A 23,909-nucleotide genomic window follows, 5' to 3' on the forward strand; every position below is an offset into this window, starting at 1 on the left:
ACACCGGTCTTAATTTACAGGTGTAAAAAGAGGTGGCTACACACAGTACTATATGGTATAGGGACATATAAATTTTCAGTAAAACCTGCCATAGTTACCACCTCTGTAAAATGACTACCTGTATATTAAGACCACTTTATTTTACAAGTTTATGAATACAGTAAAACCTACATTAGTGACAACCTCTATAAAATGACTACCTGTATATTAAGACTACTTTATTTCACAGGTTTATGAATACAGTAAAACCTTCATTAGTGACCACCTCTATAAAATGACTACCTGTATATTAAGACTGCTTTCTTTTACAAGTTTATGAATACAATAAAACCTGCCTTATTGACCACCTCTGTAAAATGACTACCTGTATATTAAGACTGCTTTCTTTTACAAGTTTATGAATACAGTAAAACATACATTAGTGACCACCTCTGTAAAATGACTACCTGTATATTAAGACTGCTTTCTTTTACAAGTTTATGAATACAGTAAAACATACATTAGTGACCACCTCTGTAAAATGACTACCTGTATATTAAGACTACTTTATTAGGGTCCAAAATGGACACTTCCACCAGAACTTGACACATATATGAAGACATTACTTGGCTATATAGACTATACTTGTCCCTTGGGAGGTCCTTATATAGGTTTGACTGTACTCTCTATTATACTATTTCAGTTGTGGTTTTTGCTACTTGAATTTATAAATTTTATCTTAAGGTCAATGACATGGCTATGTTTTGCTGATGAACAAAAAAATCTGAAGGAAAGAAAAAACTTATACATTTTGAAGCATTAATTCATAGATGGGAAATATGGTTATAGGGAAAGGAAAATGAGTTTATTTCATATTTTTTGGTGGAAATGGAGTCAGATTAATGATTTCCAAGGAATCTACGAGGACGGGTGAGCCATAACTTACCTATAGCCTTATTAGGCAGAGTACGGTATGCATGAGAGTGTACTAACCCTATATTTTGGTGTCGGAAAGACTAGACTCCCACGGTGCTATATATCACCGCTAACAAGTCACATGATTATAAAATACAGCCTCACCATGACAAGACAATCTGTCCTTCCTATATGTCATTGTAATCCGTTCTGAACATTAATTGTTACGTTTCTCTCAGAGTTCCTCTCTCTCTCTCTCTTTACCCTTCACTACCTTACGTTCCCTCTCAGTTCCTCTCTCACTCTCTACCCTTCACTTCCATACGTTCCTCTCTCTCTATACCTTTCACTTACCAGTAAGCTGGCCTTATAATTTAACATATTTGAATTTTATCCCCGAATACGGACATACATATTTTTGGAACTTAAAGGAACATGATCCTAAATAAACCATGTAAATTTGAGTAAAATACATATTTACGATGTATCAGATACTTTCCTAAGTAATATATATCAGTTATTGTGCAAATGTGTCAAATAAAATAATTATAATGGAAATTGCATCTTTCTGTATTTTGAACCGGCCCGGTCGAATTTTGTAACGATAGTATAGCAGTGTTGAACTTTAGTGACCTCCCACAATGCACTGCACATATGTAAATATAATGGTGGGTCAAAAACGTGGGTGAAGCGAACACAAACGAATTCTGATAGAAAACAGTGTACGTCAAGAGTCAGTAACGTGCGCGATTGGGAAAGTAGGTAAATATAAATGGATCGCTGAAATGCAAGAGACGGGAGCAACTCCCCACTTTATACTTGCGTGATGTACATATGTGCAATAAATCCTCCCTTCGGGGTGCCCTGTCGAATGAAAAGTCTCGTTTGACTTTTGACTTATCATTCTTATGCTATAAATACAAATAATTTTATAACATATGGCTTAAACTTCATTTTTCAACCATCGTAAATTAGAAAATAATCTTAAAATGTGGAAAACTAATATTCCTTGTCATGTCAGCAAGTTTGTTATTCAGTATAACCTCGCTTTTGACCAGCTTTCGTTTTATGTTCCAAATATAGAATATGACGGTCTATTTTTATCATCTTTGAGGTAGGTATTCCCCATGTTTTTCTGTCGTTTTAGATAACCAATCATTGTAATAAAATATTCAATAAATATCTGAAAACCATATCTAAGCATACAGAACAAATTATTTAAGGTTCATGTCCCTTTAATAACCCCACATGTAAGGTGCATTAAATTGGAATAATTATATCTAAATTAATTGCTAAAAGAGTAGTAGCCGCTAAGAAATGCCAAAATTTATAATGTGAAGTTAATAAACTTCCATTAAATCTTTTTAATTTGTATTGTGTCTTTGTTTTATTGTATAAATTAACAAAATAGAATTTGTGACCCTAGAAAAATGATATTTCAATTGAGTTTCGGGATGAATTAATCAAGTCTAATAAAGTAGAAAGTTTTGTCAATGACACCAAGAACAAAATGCTTTAAATCAAATTGTTTAATGTTCAAAGTTTTATCATTTTAAGTTTTAGGACTCGAAAATTGTATGAATCTAAGTATACAAAGTTAAACTAGAATAAATAAATTTGTTTTAAAAAATTGACTTACGGAAATTTGTTTAATTCTGTTTAGAATGATGAGGTGTTATTATAGATATAATATTGTTAGTTTGGGTGATTGATTTGTACATGATTGAAATGGAACAAAACAAAATGTTGTTTACCGTCTTTCCGTTCAAGAAGGACAACTTTTCTCAAAAATTTACAATAAAATGTTGTTCTTTTGACAGAGTAATGTCTTGCCAACAATGCATAAACAATTTATTTTTAACCCAAGCAGGAAATCTCTTCCAATGCTTTTGTGTAAAGAGAACCAGAATGACCTATAACGGATTTGTGAACAAAAACTGCCAATAAATTTCAAAAGTATGATAAAATGTTTTTTCGTACAAACTATGATTACTAGCTGTACCAATGATGATCTGGTATTGAAATTATTCTTTATGAAACATCAAACATGACTAAGACAGTCATATATTTTGTTTTACACCTTGAATATACAGTGAATAGACTTTTTGGGAACTTTTTACGCAATTCTTCCGTCTTCTAATAAATATCTGCACTTGATGCTTTATTTCCTTAAACACTCCCATTGTGTACTCTACGGCTTGAATTGTAAAGACACGGTATAATGTACTGTTGTATTACGTCCTTCTATCATCTAGTCCAAAGTTATACCACGACATACAATCAGAAAATACGGAGACTATATGTTAGGTCAGAGAGCAGTCCCGCACTTACAATGAAAATATTCATTACATTTAGTCAAAATTTACATGAAAATAAACAGGAAACTGAAATGGAAGGATTCAAATCGGTCGTCATGGTAATAAAGTTTTTTTCTTTGATAGTAAAAGGGAAATAAATGTACTGGGACACAGATCCAATAAAAGTTTGGACAGTGTGATGTTGTGTACACTATTCCATGTGCACTTTAGCGAGAATAGCTAGTACAGAGTGTTTAAGTATTGAATCAGTGTCCCCCGCGAAATAGCCAATTTCATTTCAGAAGTGTTATTTTCTGCTTAAATTACCGACGGTGGCTTGTACTTTCAGTGTGAAACCATTTGCCTGTTTGGAAAAATCTTTCGGCAACCCTACGCATTTTGTAGGACTAAACGTGTACCTTTTTTAACGCCATTAAGTAAAGGTGATCTGTGTTGCTGCTGTTAGCTTCTGTGAGAGATTAGAATTGGAATAAACCCTTCCTATTGCATTGCAAATATGTTACAAAATTATCTGGAATTTCAACAATTTTAATCCATCCGCCTTATCGATTATGCAGCAGTAAAATTATAGATCCATGCAGCTCTAATTAATTAGCTTTCATGATGAATTATTTTTAATATCATTTTTAACTAAGAGTGCTCAGAATAATGTAAACAAACCAATACGCTATTTAAAATTTCACAAACAAAAGATTCAAAACATTTCAGAATGCAAATTTCTTTCATTATAATTGCCTAAAATTTTCCGGCTTCCAAGTATGAAAACTGCAACATACTGTATTTAAAAAGAAAAGAAATTGTCGTTGAATTCAATTAGGCATCATTTTTACTTAAATTACAGTAGTGAAACACTTAAAATATCTCAGATTAATGTTTTAATGAACTTTTACATCTTAAAGTTTCCTAAGAAAATGTAGCTTGTGAGCCGAGCGACTGCCAGCCGGCACATTTTCCACGGAATAAAAGTATTTAGTAATTGGTTGAAATCAATTGCTGACTAATCAGGAAGAGCACTTTGAGTCATTAAACAAACCACACAGATTTCTTAATTACATAATTTACAATACATTTCAAGATTACATTCAATGATCATCATCAAAGGTAGCAGTTCTCATTGATCAGAATCGACTTGTATGACTGAAGTGGGCCATTTTTAAAAGATGGCAGACGTAACGCGGTACCACACGCTAACGTGCCTCTTGGTCATACCTCTAGCATTGATTATGCATGCAAGTTTTTCATGACCTCTCCGTCGTATTTTCACTTGTGAAGTCTGCTTCATTAAACTGGCGCTTAGCGGACAAGCAAGGTTCTTACAGATCTTACATATTCATGATCAATTCAGCACTCAAGTGGTGGGGAATAACTTATTGATTTCATGATAGTCCAAAAATTTACTTCTGTCATATTATTGGCTCAGATCAAGCTGTTACCTGTGCTGGTTTTAGAGTCATTTTATCATATAAACGTATTTAAATACATTTGATAAGATTACTATATGAACATATCCAAGTGAGTTTCTTTGTGGAAATGTTACGGCTCTATAACAACTTCTGGTAAAGCAGGTGTGAATGATACAGGTACACGCCTCGTTACCAGGTGTTAGGAGGGTTCTGAAAAAGGGCTACGGAGGCCTAGTGGTGAAAGTGCTCCAGCATATTAACACTAGCACTTGATCTCTGATGTGCATGTTTGAAATCCTCTTGGGGCAGTTACCTGAGGTACTTGTCATAGACTGGTATTTTTTCTCCGTGTCCTCAACCTTTCCTCCACTCCCTTAACAAGTAGCAAGTCCTTAAATGACCCTAGCTGTTAATAGGACGTAAAACAAAACATACTTTAAATGACCCTAGCTGTTAATAGGACGTAAAATAAAACATACCCATCGCCATATATCATCCCTCTCCAAAGATAATTCAAACACTCTTCAAGCCTCAGGGTCAAAAACTTATGAAGATGACAGATTATCAACTATTGGTGTGGCTGATATTGAACTTTAATAGAAGTAGTCTTTCAGACTGATAAAATTTCAATTAACTAATTACCTGCAAGGACTTATTAAGCCTGGCCATCAGACCCTAAATTGTTGATAATATTCTTGGAGTCAAACTCTAAATACTAGATTATCTCCCCTTAGGCTGAAACTTAGAATCACACATGTTGCAAAAGTTATCAAGAAATTTTTTAGTGATGATTTGAGTTTGATATCCTTGAGACTGCATGGTGGCCAGTCTAGGACTTAATAATGCTAGAGAGCTTTTTTATAGAAGATCTAGAAACAATTTTAGTTAGACCTAATATTAATGGTTATTGACCATTCCTGAAAATTTGGAATCGTTCAACAATTTGTAATGGGAGAGTTGGTAAGGACAACCACCTGAGATTGTTTGCTTGACTTAAGACATATGGTCACACTCTCTAATTAGCTGAGAGTTCCAGGTGAGTTACCTGTCTAAGTCAACGTCTCCTAGTCAGAATATATAAATCAGCAATAATGTCAACATACTTATCTGACCATCATTGGATTAGGTCAATATGTCAGCAGAATATTTCTACTACACATAAGGGTGTTACATCATAAAGATGAATAACACAAGTGTATCTGTTACAAGTACAGGGTGAAAACACCAGCTAGGGCAAAAAACATAAGGTGAAAATAAAGATGAAAGCATGGAGTTGGTTTTTTGATGAAAACAAAAGGGCCGCTTATGGGTGATAACACCAGCTCAGGTGAAAACATCATTTTTGAGCTTGGATAAAAACATAAAATGGTGGATTTTCAGTAGAACGTAGCACAATTATTCATCCAACATATGGCTTATTTTTTAACAAAAACATACAAGTGCCATTATAGGCTAATTAAAGCACAACTTTGAACAAATTCATTGAGTCATTCAAATATGTCTTCAGGTGTGAAAAGGTTGTGTTGTATATGTTTTCAAAACTAACCAGAGGATGTATGTATAAGTTCAGATCAATGACCTCAAGCTTCTGAAGGTCATCACTGGGGTTAAAGGTCAACGTTGGCCATCTAGGTTTCGTTTCTTCACTGCCTTAGGAATGTGGTTTTTATGTGACCACTAAAACCATACTGACCAGAAATTGATACACCGATAGATTCCTAACCCCGGTGATTGTCTGCCTGGACACTCGTTCACCTGTACAGGTATTTAACGAGATTTGGACAATATAAGGATTTAAAAGTCTGCCATATAAAGACATTTAAAAGTCCACTGCCTGCCCTGTAAGGCACGGTTTAAAGTAGCGGTCAGTTTCTTTGATGGATTTGTAAATAAGATTTGTTACATTTATGGGTTTATCAATCATCATCTCAAAATTAGATGATTTAGAAAATCTATTTAGAATCTGCTTTTACAATTCTCAAGATTATAGATTCCAAAACTTAAATTTACAGTCAACAGATGTTGGATCTTCGTATCACATCTGTTAAAGAATGCATGGACATACTTAAATTATTTACTGATTATTCTAATTATTTGAAAGGGCTTTTTAAATTTTAATCATGTACTGTTGTGGTCATCTTTTGAATTATGATTAATATTTTTAAAGGATCACAATTAAACAAGAAAATTTCTACTTGACGATCAAGAAAAATATTGTTCAGAGCATCAATGTGAAATAGCAAAAATATGCATTGTCTTGTGGAAGGGTTTAGTTTAACTTAAATATTATGCTGACATTATGGAATGTTTTGATACATTTTAATGTATGTGTTCAAGAGAAATATCATTCTTTCTAAAATGCAAATGGATGGACATGACCTATAATGGAGGCTGATGATGCAGATAAATAAATATAAGTACTCACCTATTTTCTTTTGGTTATAATGCCATTTCTCTTGGAATCCTGACTCAACTACAGTGGTCTCCTGCAAAACAATAAATAGAAGTTAGGATACGAGGCATACCTGTCATCCTAACGAGGAAGGTAAAGATAAAAGAGTTTCACAAGTTGATTTCCCAGTGTCATTATACAGGTAGAACAAAGTAGCATTTCTGGCTATTAGTCCTTATACAGGGAAGGTTTCGGTTTCTCATTCAAACAAAGAGGATACAAATATGACCTACAACTGATGTTCGGAAGTTTTTTGTCAACGGTGGCAGTTTCCACTTCCTGTTTCAACTGCCATCACCTACACTTGTGGTTTGTTTATGATTACGAGGTCAAAATCAACAGTCACTGTTACTTAAACTCTTGTATCCCATACTGTATACTTGAAAATATTAAGCTGATCGTAACTATCTAGGTCACCTAGACTCTTTATAAGCTGTTGTGCAGATGCATTTTTTCCCATAACGGCAGATGTTACCAATCCAAATTGTATATAAATGAGAAATTAGAATAGACTATCTCAATACTATGTGATTGTTTTTTTTTATTAATTTGATGTGTTAACAGCCAAGGTAATTTTAGGACATTGCCAGATTTAGATGGATCAGGAAAGCCGGAGTACTCAGAGAAATCCACCGACCAGTGGTCAGTCATTGGGATTCAAACTCCCGATACAATATGATTCTTACATCAAAATTAAAAGACATTGTTAATATCACCTGAACTCTTGATTTAAATATGAAACATCTCCATGGTGCTCAGTGAAACAGTGACCCAGACATTAATGTATCACAGAAATATATTCAAAATCGTGCAACTTTATACTGGAAACAGATATTTTTATACTAATTTTGTGATATTTTTATTTATTCTAGTTTTTGAAACAATTTACACATTTTGTGGGGCTTTTTAACTGTTATATGTCACATCAAATAGTTCCAACACGTTGTTTTATAAATTGAGCTCATTGCGATGGATACTGCTGTAGCCATATATAGTTCTATCCGATGACGTTATCAGGTCCCAAATGCCTTTGCTTCTTCAGATGTTCATCGGGATCAGAATGAAAAGACAGCTCGAGGGACCAATACTAGACTGTAGTTTTTATCTTTGACTCTACTGACCATAATTACTACAAAAGGACACGGAGAACTTTGATATTTTTAATAATATATGTTATATTAGTAATAAAACAAAATAGTATCAACTACGAGTGTCCACCGGGATTGAACCTATGACCCCACCGTCATTCCAGGCCAATGCTCGACGACTGCTGATGAGTGTTCAATGCAACTTGCCTCCAGCCAGAGACATACACAGTGTACATATAGTCAATACACATTTTATACATCGATAGGTTTTTATCATTACATTGGGACAGATTGCGCATCGAGAAAAGGTTTAAAATATTCATCCTGTATCTGTTAGAGATACACATTTTACGAGACGAGGATTACAGTCGTAGCTAGGTAGCTATTCTATATTGCAGTACATCTATAATTATCAGACAACGGTGAGACAATCAGAAGGTTTTTTACATTCTTAAAGCACATCATCCTCTATGTTGTTTACGACAGTCAAACCTGCTAAAAAATACATCTGTCTATAAAGGACACCTGTCTATAATGGACACCTGTCTATAATGGACACTTGTATATAAAGGACACCTGTCTATAATGGACACCTGTCTATAATGGACATTTGTATATAAAGGACACCTGTCTATAATGGACATTGTATATAAAGGACACCTGTCTATAATGGACATTGTATATAAAGGACACCTGTCTATAATGGACATTGTATATAAAGGACACCTGTCTATAATGGACATTGTATATAAAGGACACCTGTCTATAATGGACATTGTATATAAAGACACCTGTCTATAATGGACACTTGTATATAAAGGACACCTGTCTATAATGGACATTTGTATATAAAGGACACCTGTCTATAATGGACATTTGTATATAAAGGACACCTGTCTATAATGGACATTTGTATATAAAGGACACCTGTCTATAATGGACATTTGTATATAAAGGACACCTGTCTATAATGGACATTTGTATATAAAGGACACCTGTCTATAATGGACATTTGTATATAAAGGACACCTGTCTATAATGGACACTTGTATATAAAGCACACCTGTCTATAATGGACATTTGTATATAAAGGACACCTGTCTATAATGGACATTTGTATATAAAGGACACCTGTCTATAATGGACATTTGTATATAAAGGACACCTGTCTATATAAGATTACATAAAATTACGTACATGTAACATGAAGGATGTAATTTATTATTTTAGAGAAATATAACACATCAAAGCAATGAAAGCCCAATAATAATTTCATATGTAAAAAATTGTATTATAATATCTGATAATTTTCTCTGGCTTCAAATGTTCGGAAATATTACTGATTCCAGTATTACGGATTATCTTTGTGTAATCCAGCATTACACTCGTCACTATATATATAGCTAAGTCAGATCAATTATCTGTTAACAGGAGCATATTATTATTAATACTTATTAGGCTTATATGTCAGTCCCCAATATTTATTATACACTGTAGATATATATAGGTATTAATTCTCACTTACCAATATTCTGGGACATTACAATACTAATTAGTCCACATATATCTATAATTAGGATACATTGCATTGTCAACCACTGAGCTTTAAACTCATTCACCCCTAACGACACATTTAGACACTTCTAGATCAAAGATTAGACCAGTTCATTATGAAATTTCAGGGGGGAACACTTTTTTATATCAGCCAGAACCATGCATTCTGATGATCCAAATCACTGTCAATCCCTGTACTAGGCCAGACTTTAATTAACTAGAATAAGAAAATCCTGATTATTTCTGCTTCACTGTAACAATTACACTCTTGCTCATGAATAGGGTCACCCTCTATACTGGACATTTCTGGAGAAATCCTTGACCGTAACTATAAAATTCCTAGATATCAACTAATTATTAGCCACAATGGCCTAACTTATCCTTGGTCACCCTATCAATAAACATCTTAGGGTGTGTGTATGTGTATACAGCTCATTATTTATATGACCGCCTCAATAAGTTATCAAATTCAATCAAGTATGACCACATACACAGGTAAGGTACTCATTGACCAGTTAAGTATGACAGGCTTAATACAGAGGTAATACACAATGGGTGTTAAATCATGCATGACAAACCTGATACACAAAACAGATTTAGTATTATTATCCAATCAACAACTGGACCAAATACACAGGTAATGTATTAATTAACCGGTCAAGTGTGAAAGCCTTACTGCACAGGTAATATACAGCTGGTGATCAGCAAAGCATGACTGATCCTGTAAAACAGGTAATACACAGCATTGGCTGGTCAAGCATGTCTAATTACACCTAATCCACAGGTATTCAGTCCAATCATGATTGACCATTATACAGGTATTATCAATAGTGGTCATTCAAGCATGATAATATAGGTAATACACAGTAATCTGATTAGCCAAACATGACTGATCACTCATAGGTGATACACAGTAATGGTCAATAAAGCTTGACCACTCTGCAGTACACAAAAGGTCACCCAAGGACACCAGCATAGAGGTCAAATTGGGTCAGTTAGGAATCCTTTTGATGAACTTGTTTACATGTAACCATTATGGGATAATCAATGTCATTGAATGTGGATAACTTGGTAAAGATTTGACTGGTCATCAGGTAATCTGTGGTATAGATTTGACCAGTGGTCAGATTTGACCTTAGACTGTTTGATGATTGTCCTCATCAGGACACAATTATTGTGGTAATGTGACATAATGACCTAGACAGAGTGACCACTGGGAGTCATTTGAGGACTCAGGACACACTTATTGTGGTAATGTGACATAATGACTTAGACAGAGTGACCACTGGGAGTCATTTGAGGACTCAGGACACACTTATTGTGGTAATGTGACATAATGACCTAGACAGAGTGACCACTAGGAGTCATTTGAGGACTCAGGACACACTTATTGTGGTAATGTGACATAATGACCTAGACAGAGTGACCACTGGGAGTCATTTGAGGACTCAGGACACACTTATTGTGGTAATGTGACATAATGACCTAGACAAGTTACCACTAGGAGTCATTTGAGGACTCAGGACACACTTATTGTGGTAATGTGACATAATGACCTAGACAGAGTGACCACTAGGAGTCATTTGAGGACTCAGGACACACTTATTGTGGTAATGTGACATAATGACCTAGACAGAGTGACCACTAGGAGTCATTTGAGGACTCAGGACACACTTATTGTGGTAATGTGACATAATGACCTAGACAGAGTTACCACTGGGAGTCATTTGAGGACACAGACACTGACCACTCCAGCAAGATCAATACTACTGGCCAGTAGGACCTGTGGCTGTGTGACCTGTTAGTCAATATCAGGATATGATGAAGAGATTCCAATAGAATGTGTGGGTATTACTTGATAGATAGTTAAACCTGCTTATAACGACAAGGAAAAATAGACAACCAGCTAGGTGTCTTTATCTGTTTGTTTGTTATTAAGGTCAAAATGTGTTTATATTTGTGTGTCTAAATTGGACTGCAAGGAAGTGGTCTTATTATTCAAGTGGTCTTTATGCAAAGGTGGTCATTTAGGCATATTTACTGTACTGGTATTATGTCTTTATACAGAGGTGGTCACTAAGGCAGGTTTTCTTGTAGTGGTCTTATTAAGCTGGTGGTCTTTATACAGAGGTGGTCACTAAGGCAGGTTTTACTGTAGTGGTCTTATTAAGCTAGTGGTCTTTATACAGAGGTGGTCACTAAGGCAGGTTTTACTGTAGTGGTCTTATTAAGCTGGTGGTCTTTATACAGAGGTGGTCACTAAGGCAGGTTTTACTGTAGTGGTCTTATTAAGCAGGTTATACAGAGGTTGTCACTATGGCAGATTTTTATTGTAGTGATATTATTAAGAGGGTGGTCTTTATACAGAGGTGGTCACTAAGGTAGGTTTTCCTGTAGACTGGTCTTATTAAGCTGGTGGTCTATATACAGAAGTGGTCACTAAGGCAGGTTTTTATTGTAGTTGTCTTATTAAGCAGGTGGTCTTTATAAAATGGTGGTCACTAAGGCAAATTTTTACGGTACTTTTGTTGTAGTAAATGATCTAGGTTGGCTATAATACAGTATGCATGTCTGATTACTAATCAGATTATTAATATTAATTATTTTGAAAATATTACAATAAAACACATTTATAACAAACATGCTTTCAACGAATTCATGCTTAAGACATTGTAGTTTTCATTCCCTGTCAATGTCCCTGAAAATGTCTCTAATAAGTGTATAATGAACTATGCTTATAATGAAGTGATTTTGTTGGTCGCTCGAGATTCGTTATAACCATGTTTTATTGTGTATTTTTAGAAACTATAAGAAACCTTAAACTTCAGTATTCACTATAAGGCAATCTTTTATTTTTATTCTGATTGTCATTGTTTCTCAAGCATTAATTAAACAGGTCAAATAATAACAAATAATCAACGAAACAGCCTCAATGTGACATTCAATTTCTTTTATTTACGTCGAGCGAAGTAAAGTTGACTTTCAACATTCATTAGCATTTCGTTTCAATTTGGAACAAAAATTAATGAAGCACTCACTTAAATGAAACATCAATGACATCTTGAGATGAAATAAAAATAATACGGAAATATACATCTCCTGAAAATGACAGACTCTCAGAGATGTCACTCACCTACAGGAAGCTACTACAAGTCCTTTTTAGCATTCTGCTGTCACAGAGTACCAGCTACCATAATGCACACAAAATAATCTGTGAAAGTTTAGAATATATAGTACTGCTGAAATATTATTGTTCAATATCCAATGGAGTTATTTTTGATAATTGGTTAATTAATATGTTATATATTCCAACAATTGAAGCACATTTACATTAAGTAATGCCTGATGTTTATATTCCATAAATTAAATGAGGACTTTTTCTATATTATGTAGCCTTCATATTATTTGAGGTAAAAGGAATCCTCTTGTCTGGGACGAAGAGAAATTTTCTTTTCATACATTTATCTTAGAGATAATCTGAGGTCACAGGAATTCCCCATATATATTTAGCCTACATTCAGATTATCTAAGGTTAGCCTACATGTTACCTCCGAGGAATTCCTTTGTCTATTTATAGACTACATATTCTCTGAGGTAAGAGGTATTTCCTTATATATATATAGCTTACAGATTATCTGAGGTAAGGTATTTTCTCGTCTATATAAAGCCTACAGATTATCTGAGGTAGGAGGAAATCCTCTTGTTTATATATATATATATATAGTACAAGCTTTGTTTATTTAAAGATCATCTGGTTTGATTTGACCACTGTTTATTTGCATATCCCCATGCAGGGTCAGGTCAGTCTGAATGAGAAATAGCCAGCAGACATTTTACTACAGTAAGAGAGGTCACCTAAGGACATGGTCTGGACTTCTGGCAGACAGCTCAGCCCTAATAGCTCATACATCACTGACCAGTCTCACACTGACCACTGTCTGACCAATACACATCTGGTGAGAGCTATATTGTAGGTTATTTACCTATCTGAGGTGTACATCTGTTTTACTTTGCAAATTGTAGTTCTAACTTATCATCTCCACCAATGAAATCCATATGCCAATTAGGAAGCAATGATACAGTGTATCTCAATCACACAGGTGTCTGACTAGCAAATAGGCTGTATACGGTTCCCTGTATACCATTCAGGTACCCTGTATACCATTCATAGTACATCTTGCATATCACCTGACAATTTTTGAAAAATGATGAAATAAAAATTCTGACAATTAAACTATTCAATGATTTTTGGACTGTTATTATTGCATAATTAATTATATACAGTTATAGTTATATTTTGACAATAGATGCTTTTACTTTGCAAAATTTTAAAATTTAGAATGCTAACAATGACTGATTAATGCACGCTGTGTTAATGAGGAATCAATCAACACCCTTGTTTGTCTCATAGGGAATAGACATATTAAAGAATGACAATGCATTTGACCTACTTGGAATAAGAATAAATCATTTCTTTGTATTAATCTATACTCCTCCAAAATTCTGGGCCAGCCATGGAAAAAAAATCAAAATGAATTCTCACTCACAACTGTACATGAGCAAGCAGTGACGCTATGGTATAATTTCCAAGACATTGAACTGTACATGGACTCGGTCTGGCCGTGATTAGCTCTAAGCCTCTCGTATGGTGATGAGAATTGACGCACATCATTAATATCTCATAAATATTTGAACTGTTTCATGTTGTCGGAATACGAAGATATGGCCGGTGTTGTACCAAAGTATTGACCAGTCTGGCTGAAGGTCCCACTGAGACCAATCCGTGTTAGGATTCTCACCTGGACGGTTACAGGTGTATACAGGAGTTAACACATCCCTAGACAACACTATATACCTTTAACGAGTTATCTACAGGTATAAATAACACTGTGATACACAGAAAACCTGTTACAGTACCATATAGGGAACACCTGTCTATACTGACACCTCTTACTGAACCACACTGTGAAATCTTGTCTATTCTGACCAATATCAGAAATCTTGTCATTTCTGATTGTCCTTTCTGAACCATACCATGAATTCATTTGATGAATAATTATACACAGCTTATAGTAAACTAAAACTTGCTTTCTTATTTTCCGGTAACTTCATAAATATGCTGATCAGTTTAACTCAATAGATCAATTTCACCAATATTTAGTTAGAAGTAAAGATAAAAAGCTTAGCAATTCCAACATTGATTAAGACAAAAATATTCAAATCAAATTTTTGAAAGATAATATTGAAAATTTCATTACACAAAACTAACACTGCTTTATACTTTCAAAAAGCATATCAGGAACTTTTAAGTATTATTATTATTTTTTTTCATAGGAATGCGACCCCGTTTGCCTCAGTGTTATATAATACTATCAAAATTATATATTCACAAAAGGCAATTAAAATTGGGCTGATGTGTGTTTAGTCATTATATATTCGTGAATTTGACACTTACAAACTTGGACAATAAACATTCAACACCTACGTGAAACTTGTGGTCAGGTGTGGTAGTGAAAAGAAACAAATAAACGAGTGATTCAGCATTATAATTAGATCAGGGGACAAGGAGAAAACAAGAAATACTAGAAAAGTCGGTACAACATTAAGCAGGTAACACAATATTTCTAATTCATCACTAAAAACAGGATGACTGGTGGGTGGGATTTAAGGTGTGGGGTGAACACAAGGTTTCCTAGTTCTTATACATGGAAAAAACTACCTGAGGAATCGGTTGATTAGGTTGAACATCGCAGGCTATTACAGTCATAGGCTTGTACTCATTTTGACCTTGAAAGATTAGTTAAATAGGTCAAAGACCAAGGGTAATAGGTCAAAGACTAAAGGTAATAGGTCAGACACCTTAACCACACTTATGTATACCAAGTTCTTTCAATATCCCAATGCTTTCCTTTGAGATGTTATTTTGTAGGAAATATAATTTTTTTTAATCTAGTACACATTCAAATTCACCAGACACTTAAGGAGGATTTCTATAATGAATTTTGAGATCTAACAGAGTAATCCCCCCTGCAATTATGATCCTCTAACTGTGTTTCAGGAAAGTTACATCTCCTAATAAATACATAGTTACCAAATTAATTATATTATTTTCAGCAGATCCATTATATAACAAATCTTAGTCTAGCCAGCCTGTCACATTCTCTCGCTTGGAATACAGACTTGGGGACTTTAAACTCTAATTGATGGGACCATTATGAGGACTACTTTGTAAAGGAATAAATCCTAGCCTACAGACAACTCTTCTGATTAGGTTTTATTGAATGTGCATAAATCACGGCTGCTTACCAAGACACAGGCTCACAGCCAGAGGAAACATTCAGTTACCACGGTAATCAACATTGGCGACCTCAACATCATTAGAGAGTTCTAAACAAGGGCAGAGAACTGATCCATCACCAAACGCCAATATCACAGATTGACCTACCGGAGATCTTTTGTGTGTAAGGAACAAAAAAGACAATGCTTGCATACGATATATCATCCCAGCTTTACTACATGCCAGCAGTGGCGAGCAACTTTCTAAGGCTAAATCATGTATCATTTCACAATGTCACTTGCGTTCTCGCGCTGGGATGGTTTAGGCTGGATATTTCAGACACTTTCTGGTGTGTAAATTCCAAACTTAAACTAATGATCTGCTTTGAGATATTGATCCCTATTTTCACCAATCTCTACGCCGAGATCCTTTTAGCCTTGTGACAATTGCTGATCAAGTTCCCTTAGGTTTTCAACTTGGACTCCACATAACTCCACTGGTGTCAAATTTTGCATAGTTTTCAGCGGAAACAGAAAGCAAGTGTAGGATCAACCCCGGCAACGACACACACAAAAAACTCATTATTCCGCAATAAGCTGATTGAAAAATATCAATTTACTTGCGATTGTTATCCCAGTCCATAATACTAATGTGCCTTTCTCCTTTGACTGTACATAAAGCAAATCACTCAGGTCGATCTGGGGATAGCCGATAATCCAAGTGATTTATGGCAAATTACCGTAAATGGAAATTTCACGACAATGTTGTAGAATGTCCACAATTACAATCAAACTGCTAACATGTCGCTGGATGATTCACCTTCTACCGATTTTTATTTTTATCTTTTTAGATTTTTATACTTTTTTTCTCTTTTTAGATTCATCCGGACTATTTCTAAAACATTCTGCATGATTCAGACTTTTTTTTTTCGTTTCACCAGTCTCTTGCTATCACCAATTCATTAATTTTGATAAAATTCATTTGAGCGTTAACGATCAATGCGACCTATGTTTTGATGAATGTATGCAGACCATGTTCAGGGTCCTGAATCATGCAGCCATGATAATCACCTATGTTTTACAAATATAAAAAAAAAAAGATGTTAGTAATCAATGAATCGATGAAGAATTAACAATGCACTCTATTCAATAAAAAGGTCTTGCGATGTCAATATTATAGATTGATGTCAGTTGGACCAGAATCCAGGTTTTTGCACTACACTTGGCAGGCACTGAGGGTCGCTAGACATGGGGCCATAATTCTCACCACGCAATTTCCTGAAAATAATAATGCACTGTCGCAGTTGCAAATATATGCAACAAAGGATTGGCCAGCAGTTCATGTAAATGGGCGTCGAGTGTTTCCAAATGTTCCCTTGGAGAGTGAGGGATGAAGAGGGCATTAAAGGGTGACAACTCTGTAGACACATTTGTTATATGCACGTCAAAATCTTGTTTGTAAAGGAAGCTAGGTTTATTATAGGCTAGGCGCTCCTTAGCTTGGTGTGTGATTATGTGTGCAAGCATGTACATTAAATTCTGTTGTTTTTTTACACAACAAATTAGCAAAGAAATTATGGTACTTCACATGGTTTTATGGATCTTGGAGAATATTAATGGCTTTAAGCTTCCTTCTGAAAAAGACAAATGTCTGGTCAGAGAGATGTTTTCAATCAAGCATACATCCTGATGACTTGATTAATCTAAATCAATTGGTTACCATGGAAACACATCTTATGCAATGGACAAGTTGGTAGAATGAGGAGAAGACTTTATTAGACGCCATCCCTGATTTTATATTTATATTTACCCAGACAGATCGACATTCAGACATCTTAATTAATTACAGATATTAATAATGGAACTCCTTTATTTTCACTGCAAAGAAATATTTTTCTTTGGATCTATTTTATACCTTAAATGTATAAAATTACTTCATTAATGTAATAGATATATTTGGTAATAATAAATATAAAGTTTCCATATCTGCAGTCGTTAATTAAGTAACAGGAGTTGCCACAAGAATAATTATACTGCTTTCTCTGTAGCTGTCTCTAGAGTACAGTGGCTTAGTAGTTAAGGTGTCTAATATTATACCACTAGCCTCCAATCTCTGGGGTACAAAGGAGGAGTCATGGTCAAGTACAATGCTACTACATTGACCTTCTACTTTCAGATTCCAAGTACGTATCAGGTTGCTATATTTAAGGTACTGACTGAAGGTCTGTGATTTTTCTCAGAGTACTACAATTTTCCTCATCATTCAACGTCTATAAATTACTTTTGCTATTAGGAAACAGCTAAACTTAATCTTGATTTCAATTTGTTGGGTCGTTAAAGATAACAAAGCTTATATGTTGGTGTTAGTAGATCCTCTCAACTCTGCCCCAAAGTTTTAAAGAATGTATGTACAAACAAAATGATATAAAACATTGCCAGAAACAATTTGTTTCAAGTCGATCATGATTAAGATATTTGTGAATTGGAGAGTCTATGAGCTACTTATGTAGACATAGTGTTTAATGGTGATCAGATCACATAGAGCTATGCTAGCAATGTGATTTTGATGTTTCCTAGTTATAAGGATATAAAATATTCACCTGATATTAAAACCAGCATGAGAGGCTGAGATGATAACACTGAGGGATGTGCTTTAATCCTGGTATATATTTTTTATTAGTGGACTTGGAAAAATAAAAGTGTCGTTAGATAGGTAGAATCCAGCTGTGAGAGTGGGAGATACTCTCCTACAATGGAGGTAAGAAAAAACCCCAGAGTTGGGAAATCATGGGGCGTTTTAATGAGGATGCCAGCGTGCTTCTCATACTGCCTGGGCCTACTCTAACATCAGTCAAATTGTTATGTAGCAATGACATGAGAAGTGAAGCTTTCAGTTCAAACACTTTATTCCAAAAGAGGTCCGCAAAGGGGGATCACTCTAAATAAATATTAACATAAAAAAATAATTTTTATATTACGTTTTCTAGAACTACTGATTTTTTATTATGTTTATTTTATTAACGAGATATAAGGAATGGATAACGTGACAATTTTCAGCGCTATGTGTTTTTGTCAGCCGATATACATTTTCAGGGCCACTAGTTGTCATCGCCCCCTTGAATGCTGGGTTAGATAAAGACCGCTCCACGATTACAGAAATGGCTAGCTAGAAAGTTATGGGGCACATTACTCAACCTAATTCAATATGCCACAGGCTGCACATGAAAAATTCCTCACGAAGGCTCCCTCCACTCAAAATGTCTGCGTAAAGAATTCCGAATATCCCTCTTATAGGTATAGCAGTCGGCCATGCATGGCACCTCCAAGATGTTTTTTGGCTGCAAATGTCATCATTTTGGAGAGAAAAACTTCACCAAGTAAATCTCTCAGACATGTATATGTTCTCCATATGTAAATAAAACTCTAAAACAAATCGTTTAAAGCACCAGAAAAAAAAATTGCATGTAACTCTTGCTTTTAAACTTATATGCATATTCAACTTGGCACAATGCCTCTCCTGCATTTCAGGTTCCCTGCAAACAGTAGACAGCTGGACATATATATCTCTATTATACTCTGTGTATTTGTGAATAATTGGAGCAAGAAAGTCGAAACAAAATTAATTCTTAAAACTGAACGAAGCGCCTCTGACTGGAGAAATCGTTCATAAGGTCAAGTGTCTCGGATCCCTGCAGCTGGGTCCATAACAAAATCAGTTTAGGATCAAGATGTAATTTAACTGCCTGTAAGCTGTTAGTGTAAACGTCGGGTATTAATTAACTTTTCGATCGTGTTAATTTGTTTTTTATGTTCGGGCTGCGACAAAATACCAATCTGTCGCTATACAAGCTAGTAGCTAGGTCAGACATTTGACCTATGATATGTACTTGATGTAACTAGGCAGTCACACAATGGCTTTCCAATGATATGCAGAGCTATTAATTTGATTTCACAATATTTACATTAATATTTCCATCATCAAAAATGATTTATCATAACAATATAGGTAAGGATCAATAGCTCAAAATGATTGATATTAAGTATTAAGCATCGACAGCATGGATCAGAACAAGAATCAGACTTCAGATATTGACAGTTTGTTCTAAAGTTGAAAATGGAGGACAAGAGAGGAGTCAGAATTAGGACACTGACTATCCCTTCTACAGTTCAGGATGGAGGACAAAACTGTGAGGAGTCAGAATTGGGACACTGACTATCCCTTCTACAGTTTAGGATGGAGGACAAGAGAGGAGTCAGAATTGGAACACTGACTATCCCTTCTATAGTTTAGGATGGAGGACAAGAGAGGAGTCAGAATTAGGACACTGACTGTCCCTTCTACAGTTCAGGAGAGAGGACAAAACTGTGAGGAGTCAGAATTGGGACACTGACTATCCCTTCTACAGTTCAGGATGGAGGACAAAACTGTGAGGAGTCAGAATTGGGACACTGACTATCCCTTCTACAGTTCAGGATGGAGGACAAAACTGTGAGGAGTCAGAATTGGGACACTGACTATCCCTTCTACAGTTCAGGATGGAGGACAAAACTGTGAGGAGTCAGAATTGGGACACTGACTATCCCTTCTACAGTTTAGGATGGAGGACAAGAGAGGAGTCAGAATTAGGACACTGACTGTCCCTTCTACAGTTCAGGATGGAGGACAAGAGAGGAGTCAGAATTAGGACACTGACTATCCCTTCTACAGTTCAGGATGGAGGACAAGAGAGGAGTCAGAATTAGGACACTGACTATCCCTTCTACAGTTCAGGAGGGAGGACAAAACTGTGAGGAGTCAGAATTGGGACACTGACTATCCCTTCTACAGTTCAGGATGGAAGACAAAACTGTGAGGAGTCAGAATTGGGACACTGACTATCCCTTCTACAGTTCAGGAGAGAGGACAAAACTGTGAGGAGTCAGAATTGGGACACTGACTATCCCTTCTACAGTTCAGGATGGAGGACAAAACTGTGAGGAGTCAGAATTGGGACACTGACTATCCCTTCTACAGTTCAGGATGGAGGACAAAACTGTGAGGAGTCAGAATTGGGACACTGACTGTCCCTTCTACAGTTCAGGATGGAGGAAAAAAACTGTGAGAAGTCAGAATTGGGACACTGACTATCCCTTCTACAGTTCAGGATTGAGGACAAAACTGTGAGAAGTCAGAATTGGGACACTGACTATCCCTTCTACAGTTCAGGATGGAGGACAAAACTGTGAGGAGTCAGAATTGGGACACTGACTATCCCTTCTACAGTTCAGGATGGAGGACAAAACTGTGAGGAGTCAGAGGGGAATGGAGACACTGACTATCCCTTCTACAGTTAGGAGAGAGGAGGACAAAACTGTGAGGAGTCAGAATTGGGACACTGACTGTCCCTTCTATAGTTCAGGATGGAGGACAAAACTGAGAGGAGTCAGAATTGGGACACTGACTATCCCTTCTACAGTTTAGGATGGAGGACAAGTGAGGAGTCAGAATTAGGACACTGACTGTTCCTTCTACAGTTCAGGATGGAGGATAAGAGAGGAGTCAGAAGTGGGACACTGACCATCCCTTCTACAGTTCAGGATGGAGGAAAAGAAAGGAGTCAGAATTGAAAGACTGACTATCCCTTCTACAGTTCATGTTGAAGGACAAGACATGAGTCAGAATTGGGACACTGACCGTCCCTTCTACAGTTCCGGATGGAAGATAAGAGAGGAGTCAATTGGGACACTGATTGTCCCTTCTACAGTTCAGGAGGGAGGATAAGACAGGAGTCAGAATTGGGACACTGATTGTCCCTTCTATAGTTCAGGATGGAGAACAAGTGAGGAGTTAGAATTGGGACACTGACTGTTCCTTCTATATGTCATGATGGAGAACAATTGAATCACGGATCAGAATTGAAACACAGTCACTATTGTAGTTTGTGCCACAGAACAGACCAGAATCAAAATTGAGACCTAAATAGTGACTTGTGTTATATATGACAGAGTACGAAATTTGAGGCTTCACAGTTTGGGGACAGAGCCAGAAATGAGAAAGTGTCCCAGCACGACTTCCCGCCATCATGCCATAATGTCAGAAGACCACTGCTGGGGGTCATCTCAGAAAGCATAAAGTCTCTGCTGGGGGTCATCCCAGAAAGCATAAAGTCTCCATTCTGTATATAATTTAATGTTTTGGACTCATTGTACTGTCCATAAGTCACACAAACAACCTACTGAGAGGGATATATAGGGTTACCAGGCAACCATTACCTAAACTAGAGTAAAATACACAAAAGTTTTAAATCAAATCAAAACGACTGACTGAAGGACATGAGATGGAATAAACATTTGATAAAAGATACATTAAACCTGTTTGATGAAATTTTGTATTAAGTTCAAGTAGAAATATCTTGAAGAATTTGAATAATCAGATAAAATATTCTCTGTGAAAATTTTTATATTTATTCAGTCAAACCTTTGTAATCACCTGTGTATAAAGACCACCTGCTAAATAAGATTATTTTCTTGGGTTCCATATTCGTAATGTTCAACATAATTTTCCCTGTGTATACGGACCACTTGACCATAAAGTCGTTTTTTTCTTAATTCCTTGTGTGGTCTTTAAAGACAAGAAGGATTATCTATCAAAAAATATTTCCTTTTATATGCAGATACAAAACATTGAATTTCTAAAACTTGTAGGATGATCAAACGAATCTTTAATATCATACAAGAAAGAAATCGCATATCACTTCAAATAAATTGTCCTATCAAAAGTAAAGCAATCTATTTAAATTCAATAAAAAATTAAAAAGTAAATTAAAAAGCTGTTTACTGATCAGGATTTAAAACTTCATCGTGACTGAGATCATGTGATGTGGTTGCTAGGTAATAAATAGAATATGAACGTGCTGTGGTTTCCGTTTTACAAGTGAGTCATCGCCATGCCTTTTTACTATTATCTTCCAATATACACGTCTGCTCTGAAAGAATCCCTCTCATTTGTGTTTTTTTTTTACCAGAAGAAATCCGCACTAAAATAAATGGCACATAATTGCATTACTTAAGACGATAAACATATTTCAAATATGAACATGCGTAACTGATTCACCTTACGAAAAAACCGGATAGTCCAGTTCAAGAGTTTTTGGTTGGAGGCTATACATGTATCTTTTTGGTTGGAGGCTATACACTTTACTTACTCATAATGATATGATTTCATTGTTTACAATTATAATTGAAAACTAAACTGTAAACCTGTCAACATGTCGAGTTTTATTGCTCTAACATTAACTTAAAAACTCCAACAAATTAAATACTGGAGGAGAAAGACTGGTTTTTAGGATGATTTCAAGTAATATGAGATCTAAGTGAAATTTCAAAAACCAACTGAATCATTTTGTTATTTGAATAGCATACATTTAGTCCATCCTCCGTCAAATGTCAAGGAGATTTGTCATGGTAACTTTATTTTGTAAAATGAACGCTTCAAGCTCATTTCAGATTATATGTTTAGTTTAATTGGTCACTTAAGGACATACCAGATTAAGGAAGAATTAAGAGGAAAGCTGGAGTATCTGGAGTAAAACATCCAACCAGCGGTATGTACCTGGCAACTACCCGACATGGGATCTGAACTCTGTGGAGGGCTTGTAGTAATGTCATAACCATTGTGATAATAATGGTATGAAATCAGATGCTGCTACCAAAATAAATGAATATTTTTGAAAGATAAACAATCATAGATAAAAATATCATCAGTAAAAAATGTGTACTTATTATGTTTATGAAGACGTCATGACATCACACTATGAATTCATTTTAAAATCTTGCAATCTTCTTTTCTTTTTTCCTTTTCTTTCAAATTTAAAATTAAATCTCCATGTAAATTGTAATTGATTTTGAGTAGATAACGAACTAATTTTACGATATGGATTGAGCC

At 35.4% G+C, this 23,909-nt stretch overlaps 1 protein-coding gene across 13 annotated transcripts in view; it reads right to left on the reverse strand.

Moving 5' to 3' along the window:
• Positions 1-23,909, reverse strand: part of LOC138307679 (muscleblind-like protein 1) — a 281,769-nt gene that overhangs the window by 118,297 nt on the left and 139,563 nt on the right. For all 13 annotated transcript variants that reach the window (XR_011206032.1, XM_069248509.1, XM_069248506.1 and 10 more), the window contains one exon: positions 7,041-7,101. The gene's annotated coding sequence lies outside the window, so the exon portion shown is untranslated. The remainder of the gene's footprint in view (positions 1-7,040; positions 7,102-23,909) is intronic.

This window comes from Argopecten irradians, chromosome 14 (assembly GCF_041381155.1).
Source record: "Argopecten irradians isolate NY chromosome 14, Ai_NY, whole genome shotgun sequence".
Classification (NCBI taxonomy): Eukaryota; Metazoa; Mollusca; class Bivalvia; order Pectinida; family Pectinidae; genus Argopecten; species Argopecten irradians.